At 42.3% G+C, this 9153-nt stretch overlaps 1 long non-coding RNA gene and 1 other non-coding gene across 2 annotated transcripts; one reads left to right on the plus strand and one right to left on the minus strand.

The window, feature by feature from the left end:
• The first annotated feature begins 295 nt into the window (after nt 1–295).
• On the plus strand, nt 296–8910 carry LOC140605501 (uncharacterized). The gene is made up of 3 exons (XR_012008152.1): nt 296–844; nt 981–1120; nt 8578–8910. It is a non-coding gene; the product is annotated as an uncharacterized lncRNA (long non-coding RNA).
• On the minus strand, nt 6544–6616 carry TRNAM-CAU (transfer RNA methionine (anticodon CAU)). Its single transcript has one exon. It is a non-coding gene; the product is annotated as a tRNA-Met (tRNA).
• Nucleotides 8911–9153: the final 243 nt, after the last annotated feature.

A 9153-nucleotide genomic window follows, 5' to 3' on the forward strand; every position in this document is an offset into this window, starting at 1 on the left:
GGGCTGGTAACCAAAGGCCACCATGTGGCCTTACAAGACAGTTGGCTTCGATGGCTGATGGTCACGTCACAGGTCGGGCAGGGTGTGACATCAAGAGGTTTGCAGGGTCACAGTGAGAATGTGACACAGGCCTTCTGAGGACTCTGGCAGATGGCCTCAGCTCTTGGCCTTTGCTGTGTTTGGGGGCGGCCGCTCAGGCTGACAGTGCCCTTCGAACAGATTCCTGGAGGCTGACTCACCTACCGCTCAGGCACGCACGCTCAAGCGCCAGCTTTTCATTTCTGCTGAAGGTTGCTTCTTTCCAGCAGCCAAAATGCTCTAGTTGCTGTCAAGAGCCCAAAAACTTAACATCCTAACGTGAATTAAATGACGCTGAATGAGCTTGAAGTCCGGTGAAGCCTGATGCCTTCGCGTCCCTTGACCCACCACAGTCAAGGCCTCTCTGCTGGGGAACCCGGATGAGGGTGCCTCTCTCCGCCGGCCGCTCTGGGTCAACACGGCCCAGCTCTGCCCCTGCGGGCCTTTCTCTGTCCCCTGGGCTGGCTGCTGCCTGATGCTCGCATGTCTTTCTCCACAAAAGCTGCTATCAAGTTTTGTGAGGGATCATCCAAATGTCCCCAAGGGAGCCCAGAGAGGGAAGGGGGAGTGGAGACTACAAATGTGTAGTCTCCAGGGGGTGAATGAGATCCTCTTTTTATGTGTCTGAGAAAATGAAGAAAGCTTCCTCTTTCTCCCCACCTTCACCAGCCCCCCAAAATCCTCCGTCTTTTCAGAAAATCTACCTCAGTGGGTCGTGTACCTGAGGATAAACACAACAGCCAGGGAGATCTGCTCCAGCATCCAGGTAGGTCAGAGGCCAGAGAAACTCTGGGGACCCACCTAAGATGAGGATACTTTAGTTCAGTTGCACACTCTTCTCCCCTTCTCTCTCTCTCTCTCTCTCTCTCTCTCTCTCTCTCTCTCTCTCTCCTGGACTCCAGAAGGACCTTCCGGGTTTAAGCTGCCATCCATCGCAAAGCTGGAATGTTGGAGCCCCCTATGTGTAAGGCGACGCTAAGACTATTCTCTGAAGAAAAGTTCCTGCCTGCCAGGATTTGAGAGAACATCAAGAATTAATTTGGTAATTCTACTCCTCAGAACATACTTATGGAAGCGCATCCCATACACCCACACTGTACACACACAGACACACACAAAGGAGGTGCTCGCTGGAGCTTTGCTTATGGAAAAATTAAAAACCTAAGGCCAAGCATTAGGAAATGATATTAAAATGTATGTTTTCTCTGTACAACGAAATATGAATCAGCTGATTTAAAACACATTCTTGCAGATTTGGCAATGTCTTTGGAAATTGCCCACAAAATAATTATTAAAAGAAAAAATAGGCTATGAGACTGTATTAAAATAACGTTTCTAGAAGGTTAATGGGATTTATCCTTAAGTTTTAGCGTATGAGTGTTTTAGTTTTCTTCTTTAGGCTCTCTTTTACTTTCTCTTTTTCTTTTTCTTTTTTTTTTTCTTTAGGCTCTTCTGTTTTCTAAGTTTTCCTTAGGCTCTTCTAATTTTCTAAGTTTTCTATTTAGTTTTCTTCTTTAGGCTCTTTTTTTTTTTTTCCTTTTCTTTTTTCTTTAGGCTTTTCTATATTTTCTAAGTTTTCTATAATGAATATGTGTTATATTTATAAACAGAAAAAAACAGTAATGGATGCATTAAAAAGAATCCATGTCTTGTTCTTTTCCCTATACCTTCCCACTCCGACCCTGGCTTTCTGAGGTGCAAATTCCTGACTTCTTCCTTTGGCCTCCTAAAAACTTTAGTTTCAGTGCTGGATCTGATAGGTAGCCCAGGTCAACCTTGCTTTTCTTCACTAAGACAAGTTGCTCTGGCAAAATTCTTCTCCTCATCTCTCTTCCCACTGCCCTTGACTCTCCTGACTCCAAAACAGAGAATCCTCCCAGAGGCCTCAAGTCACAACCTGATCTTTGTTCAGGAACCTGCAAAGTTCCTGAATCCTGCAAGGTTCCCTTTGTCCAGGCCAGGGTTAAATTTCACCAGCGAAAGCAAGCAAAGGAGGGAGGGAGACACAGAGAGAAAGGGGTGGGGGACAGAAGTTGACTGATCTGCCATTCGGCCTCCTTGGGTGGAATTTGTCCAGTTCAGACAGGATGAATGAGGAACGCAGGCCCATTCCTTCACACATGTTTAGAACCCTGACCCTGAGCTGAACATTCCATTTATCCTCTTCGTGGGCTGAACAGATGAAATTGCTTTAGCTGAAGAAAGTGGCATGAATTTACTTATGTATTAGATTCCCAGGGTTCATCCATCATACGGACCTTTGGATCCACTGGAATCGTGAGACAAGTACATGTTGGAGCAGACAAATGAGCATGGGACACTCGTGCCTCCAGGTGGACAGGGCGGGCAGCGCGGCCCCCCCATCCGTGCCAGAGGGTTCAGGGGCTGGGGAGCTGGGCTGCTCCCCTTCCTCCCCTGTATGGCAGATTGTTTAGCAATGCACCCGAGATCCCCCAGCTGGAGAGAGGAAAGGCTGGGCACTGGGACTCGGCTTTCTGTCTCACCACTGCTGCGAGACCAGGGCTGGAGGCTCTGAGCTGAGCTTCACCGTCCTCACATCTCCAACCAAGAGGACAGTGTGAGACTCGTTAAAATAGCCATCCTGAAGGCAGTTCTTCATATTCTTCTTTCGTCTCTGCCCATGAACCCTGCACACATACCCCTCCCTGCCCTTCCTCCTACATATAATAAGCCATTTAACAAAGAACTTGGCTTTGTTTCATCTCGTACCTGTTCCAAGACATCTTAGGCTGAAATGCCACAAGGCCCAGCTCTGATAAATGTTACTATTAAACCGCTCTCCCTCCCAGCACCAAACTCTCCTCCAGACCTCAGAAGGCCTCCCCATCCCTGGCCACAAGGCTCTCCAGTCCCCCAGTCTCACACCCCCACGATGGCTGCCTTCCTCCCTTGCCTACCCCCCTTGCCAGACGGAGGCAATGTATTAACGTGTCCCCACCTGAGACAAAGAAAGGAGCCTTTGTTATACCTGCAAGATCCTAAATATTATCATCATTTAATTACTGCCATTCTCCCAAGCCAACTTCTTGGCAGCGGCTGCTCCTTCAGTTAAATAGGCTTTTAAGTTTTCCCAGGGAGGCTGCATCAGAGGTAATTTGTGAATGGAGACTAATTTGGGGTGTTGCTGCTGGTATAAAGAGGTGGCTCCAAGGTAACAGAGCCTTAAAAGACAAACCGAGGAAAGGTTAAGCATTTCCTTCAGGCACAGATCATCTTTTGGAAAGGGCCAGGCCAGTACTTTTAGATCCATCTTGGGCACAAACCAGTGAACTGCATTATTAATTGGCTCAGATTCAATTCTTTTTCTTTTTTCTTTTTTTTCTTTTTTACCACAAGGAGAGCTGAGTCACATTCACTATGCCTTTGGTTGCCAGGAATTGTTCTCTTGGTTGTGTGCTCAGGCAAAAGGACAACTTTACCTCATTAGCCAGGAGTGTCTGCTTGACCCTCAAAGGTGTCAGAAGCTTTCAAATTCTAAAATGTCACTCCATCTACAAAAAGTACAAAGTATTCCACACCTGAAAGGATGACATTCCAGGCAAAAATGGCCCGGACTTTGGAAATGGGAACCCTGGTTTGCTGCCACCATTAATGTGACTATAGGAACTCAGACGCAGCTCATACCACCTGGACAACTCTAATTTTATTTGGTTAGGTCACAGCCCTGCCATTTCCTTATGATATGATCATGGAACATTGCTGATTATGAGTTGCTTTAATGCTCCCAGCTGGAGCAGTTCTTCAGTGGTACTCATTTTTGGCCACCTAGTTTGGAAAGAAAATCAGCACAATCAGATCAATGAGATCATTGAACATTCCCGATGTTGGCAGATTGGAGCAAATGAACACCCACTTGCCCAGCTTTTCTCTCGGTCCTAATATTATTATTATTATTATTATTATTATTATTAGGGCATAAATGATGTATAACATTGTGTAAATTTAAGGTGCACAACACGTTGACTTTATACATTTGTATATTGCAATGTGATTACCACCATAGCATTAACTACACCTCTATATGTCACATAATTATTCTCTTGTGGTGAGAACAATTAAGGTCTTAGAGTCTTAGCAACTTTGAAGTTCATAATATAATATTGATGACTGTAATCTCCCTGCCACCCATTAGATCTCCAGTAATTATTTATCTACTAATTGCAAGATTATACCATTATACGACATCCCCCAGAGTCCCCCAGACCTACACCCTGCTAACTAACCACCATTCTGCTCAAGTTTACCTTTTAATTTTTTTCCAAATTTATCTTTTTAAAATTCCACATATAAGTGATATCATACAGTATTTGTCTTTTTCTAACTTATCTGACTTAACATTATGCCCTCAAGGTCCATCCATGTTGTAGCAAATTGCCGTATTTCTTTCTTTATCACAACTGGATAATATTCCATTGTGTGTGTTCCAATGGAACATATAGTATTCTGGGATCCCTGGGTGGCGCAGCGGTTTGGCGCCTGCCTTTGGCCCAGGGCGCGATCCTGGAGACCTGGGATCGAATCCCACGTCGGGCTCCCAGTGAATGGAGCCTGCTTCTCCCTCTGCCTATGTCTCTGCCTTTCTCTCTCTCTCTCTCTCTCTCTGACAATCATAAATAAATAAAAATTAAAAAAAAAAGAACATACAGTATTCTGATCTCAAAGTTAAGGGTAATTGTACCTTGCAAGTTCAATCATCAGAAATCATTTTTAAAGCACCATTTTCTTCCAAACTCTAGAATACCTAATGAAATTACAGTAACAAGAAAACATATGACGAGGTCAGGGGAAAGTGATCAAATTTGAACTTGGGTAAACTCTGCAGACAGAAATGAATGATGATATGGCCACAAAGGGAAAAAAAGGGTGGGGGTTGGGGGGGAGAGAATACACATCACCATAGTGGCAAAACATTTTTTTATTTTTTAAAAAGACAAGATAGGTAGCTTATCTATTATCTCAATTTTTACCTCTATAAAAGATATATATCAATCCATCCATCACATGCATTTTTCCATTATCAGACCCAAAGTGACATTCTTTGTAAATATATTAGGTAAATATCGAAAAGTGGGACCCCTGGATGGCTCAGCGGTTGAGTGTCTGCCTTTGGCTCAGGGCGTGATCCCGGAGTTCTGGGATGGAGTCCCACATCGGGCTTCCTGCATGGAGCCTGCTTCTCCCTCTGCCTGTGTCTCTGCCTCTCTCTCTCTCATGAATAAATAAATAAATAAATAAATAAATAAATAAATAAATAAATAAATAAAGGAAAGTGTTCCTTTGGAACGTGTTCAGGTGGAGGTGAGAGCAGTGTAGCAGACATAAAGAAAAGTAGGATGAGTCAAGAAGAGGCTTTAGGGGTTACCTGGGTGGCTCAGGTTGTGATGCCGGGGTCCTGGGATCAAGTCCTACATCAGGCTCCTCGCTGCAGAGAGCCTGTTTCTCCCTCTGCCTGTGTCTCTGCCTCCCTCTCTGTGTCTCTCATGAATAAATAAATACAATTTGGAAAAAAAAAGAGACTTTAGGAGTGTGAAGGAACATTACCAGAAATTATACCTTATAAGGCCCTGGCGAGAGAAGTGAAGTGGAAGGTTGAGAGCCCCCTGCTTAGAGAATTGCCCCACTCAGAGTCCTTAATGTTTGATTTATTTCATCTTGACATTACCTTCTTTGTTCTGGTATTGAAAACAGGGTGTGGTGGAGGGACTCTTCGCACACCCCCTGGTGAGGGATCACATGCATTTGTGTTCAGTGAAACTTTCTGGTCGCAATGTGTCTGTGTCAGCAATCAGGTGCTTTGCGGGGATCCTACAGTGTCTATGTCATCATTCTCTTTTTGAAAAGACTTGCAATTCCTAGACAATGATGCCACACCCTGTCATCTCTGGGCAATGCAGGTGACACTGTTCTAAAGGAAAAATCCCCCAGTGCTTCTCTGTGGTCCTTCTTCTTACACTGAGAACAGTAATTATTAGACCATTCACTACTTGCCAAAATCTGGACGAAGTATCTTACATTTACCATGATATATCAGTATCATTCATTGTGTTTAACCAACCTTGCCAGTTAGGTGTTATTATTCCCATTTTACAAATAAGGAATGAGCCTCTAATGTTAAGACAAAACAGGACAAAAACTGTCCCAGGTCACTGGTAAGAAGTAGCAGACCTGAGATTTGGAGCTGTTTGTTTTTAATTCAAAACTCCCACTTTTTTTTTTTTTTTTTTTTAATTCTTGGGAGAGCAGACAACTTCCTTTTGGCTGTGGTTTGCATTCTTTTTGTTTCAAATGAGGTTGAATGATCATCGTGTAGATTTAGGCATTTACCCACAGATGCCTCTGTGGGGAGCATGTTTGTATCTGCCTGGCCTCACGGGGCCTCTAAGAACCTTGACTGAAAGTTTTTATTTTCTTCAAATACCCTTTTATAGCACTCCAAAATAACTGTGCCCTCTCTGAGGATCGAACTCAGGACCTTCAGATTATGAGACTGACGCGCTGCCCACTGCGCTAAGAGGGCTGTGGTGCTATCCTTCAATGTGAATAATAAAAGTAAACTCCTTAAAGAGAAAGGTATCTGTTCATCTTTGCAGTTTAGTCCAATGATTGAATGGATTTGGAATAGCATCAAAAATGCTCTTTTCCTGCATCTCCTCCCACAGCAGTATTCTTAAGTAATCTAGAAGATAACTTAGCAAATGATATATGTACTTTGGAAAAACAAAAAGACCCCATTATGCTAATTATAGCCCATATGCAAAGGAGCCAAAATGTATTAGGCTCATCTAAAAGAGTAAGTGTGTCAACATATTCACAAAAATTAAATGCTTGTCAGCTCTGGCACCACTATCATTTCTTCCTTGGGTATTGGAAGTTTATCCATTCTAGAAAAATCAGAGTCAAAGTGTAGAAGGTTGAGTTGAAAAATTATTGAACCAGACTTCTGAGTGAAAATAAAGTAATGAGCACATCTACCTGTGGCCACTCCTTCCTGAAGCCTCATGAAATAATAAAAGGATTTTGAAAGACATAAGTGCAAAAGACAGAGGAAGAAAGAGAGCAACAAACTTGGAAGCTGGAAAGCAATGTCATGGAAACCCTGTCTTACTTTGTAGAAACTTCCAGAAACTCAAGAGCTAGTAGCACCAGATGTTTCTGAAAGTGGAAGTAAATATGGAACTAAAGACAGAAAATTGGTCTAGTTGGGTTGTTGAAAAAATAGTGAGGCCCTCAGGTGGCCTCCCCAGATCCAAGCACCAGGCAGATCTTCCTGTCCTCACCAGAAGACTGGAAGCATATTCTCTAAAGGGTAAAATAGAAGAAGTTCTCTGGACAAGTAACACCAGATCTACTGAGGGTGGGGAGTCACACTGAAAAGAGGGTCACATACCAGAGTAGAACTTCCCTAGCCTTTTCCCCTGGTTGGCTCTCAAAATACTAGAAATCAGGATTTGACCTTGGCTTAAAAGTTCATTCTTTGTGGAATATGACCAGCTGAAGAGAGGGAGGAAAAACTAAGAGTACTAACATCAGGAATCTTCTCCAAGAAAATAGTGCACCAAGATCACCCTACAAGGAAGATAACCCATGAGCTCAGAGCTCTGGCAATCAGCCGTTTAGTACTTCATGCATAAACATGAGCAGAAAGTCAAGGATCACCAGCCATTTGAGGAAATGATATAAAATAAAATACAAAGGGATGCCTGGGTGGCTCAGTGGTTGAGCATCTGCCTTAGACTCAGGGCATGATCCCTAGGTCCTGGGATCAAGTCCCACATCAGACTCCGTGCAGGGAGTCTGCTTTTCCCTCTGCCTGTGTCTCTGCCTCTCTCTGTGTGTCTCTTATGAATAAATAAATAAAATCTTTTTAAAAAATACAAGGAGTTAACCTGTATTTTAGAGGAACCTGGAAGAAATTAAGATTATATGGGGGTAAGAAAAAAGTATTTAATTAATATTCTTGGAGATATAAGGTATATTAGATCCATAAAGCAAGAATAGATGAACAAAATGAACATTTGGGATACATAAATTGCATTTTATTCTTACAATAGAGTTACATAAGGCAATGAGACTAAATAATTATTGTTGTGTATTGTGATGGATCTCACAAACATGATGTTGAAATTAAAGAAGCCAGACACAAAAAAAGTATATATTCTGTGATTCCACCTACATAATAACGTTCACCAAAAAAAGGCTACAAGTGTTAAAATTCAGCATGATGAATGGAGAAGATCTTTTCATTTTCGAATACAAAAATAAAATAGGTTTTATACAAAGGATCAGGAGTCAGAGTGATATTGAATTTTCAACAGCAAGTGGAAGCTCCAAGATAATAAAGCTATGCCTTCAAATTTCTGAAGAAAAGTGTTGTCCATATCCTGCTAAATTTTCAATTAACTATGAAGTTACATTAATGACATTTCAAATATATAAGATCTTTAAATTCTTACCTTTCTTTTACCTTTTTCACGCAAGCCCTGAGAAGCTAGATACACCAGAAATATACCCAGGAAAAAGGACCCAAGAGATCCAGGAAATAGATGCACCGATGGAAGAAAGAAGTAATTGCAAGTCCCAAGATGGTGGCCAAGGGGGAGCCCAAGGCAACGAATTCGCAGCAAGCCTAGAGAGCATAGGTATGGTGATGTCCTCAAGATTTACTGACATAATATAGAAAGAGGAGACTTACACAATTAGGGAAAGTTTGGGACTAATATATGTATATTAGATATATGTACTATTGTAAGTATATATAGTTAAATTCCATATGTATGATATTGTAACTAATATATTATGCACATTATGAAACAAAATATACATTAAAAAGGATGAAATAAAAATAAATATAAATAAGAATTCTATTGATTTCTCCCCTCAATATCGGACACATCTCTACCTGCACCCCACAATGCCCATAATACAAGGTGCCTTGAGGAAATAGGCCATAGAAAAGGTAAAAGTTGACACTTGGGAGAGAAGATGAAACACTGGTAAATGCCAGCCTCCACTGTGGTGAGTCCTGCCCGGCACCACAAGCTGGGCCCAGCCAGC

This window comes from Canis lupus, chromosome 15, assembly GCF_048164855.1.
Source record: "Canis lupus baileyi chromosome 15, mCanLup2.hap1, whole genome shotgun sequence".
Classification (NCBI taxonomy): domain Eukaryota; kingdom Metazoa; phylum Chordata; class Mammalia; order Carnivora; family Canidae; genus Canis; species Canis lupus.